Raw genomic sequence first — 2,566 nt, forward strand, 5'->3', positions numbered from 1 at the left:
ATGGTGAGCGCGGTTTATCCCAACATGAGTCACGGACCCCAGGGGATATTAAGAAAATGTTACACACGCATGAGAGTCCGGGGAGTCTTTTCCCGACTGTGCTGTGTGACTTCACACACAGACGACCTGTCATTTCTCTTAGATTTGCTTAATGGCACCAGTGCTCAGGATCCTACTGAATAGTGAGGCTTAATCTTCTGGAACTGACGGGGCAGCAGGGACACTTGTCTGCACTTGCTTTCCGGGCCCGGCAACAGGTCAGAGGCCAGCAGGCCGGGTCATTCGTCACATCATATTAAAACCCCAGCGGGGTCAGGGCCGTGCTATCAATTGTTCTCTGCCTCTCCTGTGTCAGCAACCTGTTCCTTGCCACTAACTCCTTTCCATTAACATTTAACATTTAACCAGGATTGAGGTTCTTCTGTCTTAAAATGTAAAAGCCTCCCACTGTGCTGTTCCCCTCACAGTCAGGTTTCTTATACTTGCTGGCTTCAGTGCCTCAACCCAACGCAGCCTGACAGGTCCCCCCACGAGCACAGCTCCTGTCCAGATACCGATGGCCTTCTTGTCACGGAATCTAGTGCACACCCTTCAGTCTGAATCTCCCTTGAATCCTTGGCCTCGTTTGGTGTTGTCGACCTCCCTCCCCAGGATTCCACTGGGTTGGAGCAGAAGCTGGCAGGTCGAGGAGGCAGCTGCCTGTGCTGTTGGGGGGGGGGGGTGCCGTGCGAGGCAGGGGTGTGCAAAGGGAGAGGGATCTGAGAGGGTGTGAGGGTTTAGGGTCACAGGACGCGCACTGTCCCCCTCACAGCTCTGCCCACACTGCACTACAAATACGATCAGGCACCCTGTGCTATCTGCTGCGGCTGCGGGGGGGACCCAAGACTAACTGCTTTTTCTCCTCCTTAAAATTCACCATTCAAGGAAGATAAGATGACAGTTTCCAGGCAACATGCAAAAACAAGGGCAGCATCCTCCTCTGAATTTCTGGTAAGTTTATCAGGCATAATATGTAATATGCTAAGCAAACATTGTTTCTTTAACTGATGGGACGAGGCAGGCTAGCTGCCATCTGTGTTTTCCCCTCCTTTTATTTTCAGGCATACGCACGTCTTTCCTCCCCATCCCCCCACCGCCAGCTCCACAAGTTTCTATAAATAGCCACCGCTTCGTGATTTGCAGACGACACCTTCCTCCTAGGCAGCGAGCTGGTCTCCACCCCCACGCTGGAGCCATGCCTCCCCCATCAGCTCTCCGTGGCGCCTGCAGTGGCAGTCACACATTTGTGTTCTTCGTAGTCTGCTTTTTGATTTCCTAAACGGAGCACTGGCATAGAGATACAAGAGGCCACGGATGCTTTCCTTTGCGATCTCCTTCTCATTCCCCCTAAGCACTAAAGCAGCCATTTCGGGACTGCACCTTCTTCTGTCTCACGTGCACCAGGGGACAGCACTGTTTTAAGGAAGCCCTTCGCATGCACAGTGGTGCTTACTAAACGTTCCGGCGGAGTCCCGAACCTCCCCCGCCTCCAACAACGTGCATTCTTCTCTCCTGAGTCTGCCTTCTGGGGTTACCTAGGAGCACCCGTGTGTTTGGCTAGAGAGCAACGTGTTTGCAAAATTGGTTTTTCTACCTGACAGTCTTTAAAGTGAGCGCAGATTGATGTCATACCTTTGGCTGGTGTAGGCCGGCTCAAAGCACTCCCTTTTTTTCTGCTATGGGAAAGGGAAAAGTTTTCTACTGTGATTTTAAAAAAAGTCTCAAGGACTTACGAAGGCTTATAAGGCAGTATTCCGATTGCCACTGTGCAAACCTCCTCCCCCTCCCTCTGCCTCGCAGTTCTCCACCCATTCAGCCTTCCTGCTGTCCGTCAAACACCAGGGATGCTCCCGGCCGCATTCTCTCCTCCATCCGGCACTGCTCCTCCTGCCCGGTTCCCGGGGGGTCACTCTTCACCGCCACCAAATTTGTTCAAGTATCGCCTGAGCCCCCACGACCTGCACACCCTGTGGCAGAATTCCCAATGCCCCGAATTCTTGCTCTATTCTTTGGTTCATCGAAAATGATAAAATGCATTTATTTACTGTAAAGTTTATTGCTCATCGTTTGTCTCTTCATGTCTCCTCATTGTGTACCCCGAGTGCTGAGAAAGTGTCAGGTACATGCCAGGCCCTCAGTGGATTCATTAGGGTCCGAACAAATTAGTGAAAGAGAAGATGAATATAAAAAAGTAAAAATGCATTAATTATAAGCAAATTTTGACTGATTGTCTTTTCTTTTCCTGACAAAATATTTCCAGCTCTATTTACTATCTTGATGCTTTTCCACAGCTCAGTGAAAATCAGCTCTTTGGAAACAGGACTGAGGAGGTTCAATTGCCAGAAACCATCATTTTGACAAATGATCGTGTGGCGGGTGGGTTTTGGAAGGAGGAGCGGGTGGCACCCGGTGTGAAAGAATGAGGTTGGAGCGGTAGGGACTCAGGAGACAGTGGTGAAGGGGAAAACCACAGAATCGCATGCAGGTCTGCTGAGGGCTGGCCAAAGGGGAGCTCCCGGTTCCAGAT

The 2,566-nt window shown here is 50.9% G+C and overlaps 1 long non-coding RNA gene across 1 annotated transcript; it reads left to right on the forward strand.

Moving 5' to 3' along the window:
• The first annotated feature begins 467 nt into the window (after positions 1-467).
• Positions 468-2,233, forward strand: LOC128627456 (uncharacterized). Its single transcript, XR_008391629.1, has 3 exons — positions 468-682; positions 925-990; positions 1,840-2,233. It is a non-coding gene; the product is annotated as an uncharacterized LOC128627456 (long non-coding RNA).
• Positions 2,234-2,566: the final 333 nt, after the last annotated feature.

The sequence above is a fragment of the Artibeus jamaicensis genome, unplaced genomic scaffold (assembly GCF_021234435.1).
Source record: "Artibeus jamaicensis isolate MK-2021 breed Jamaican fruit bat unplaced genomic scaffold, CSHL_Jam_final contig_402, whole genome shotgun sequence".
Taxonomy (NCBI): domain Eukaryota; kingdom Metazoa; phylum Chordata; class Mammalia; order Chiroptera; family Phyllostomidae; genus Artibeus; species Artibeus jamaicensis.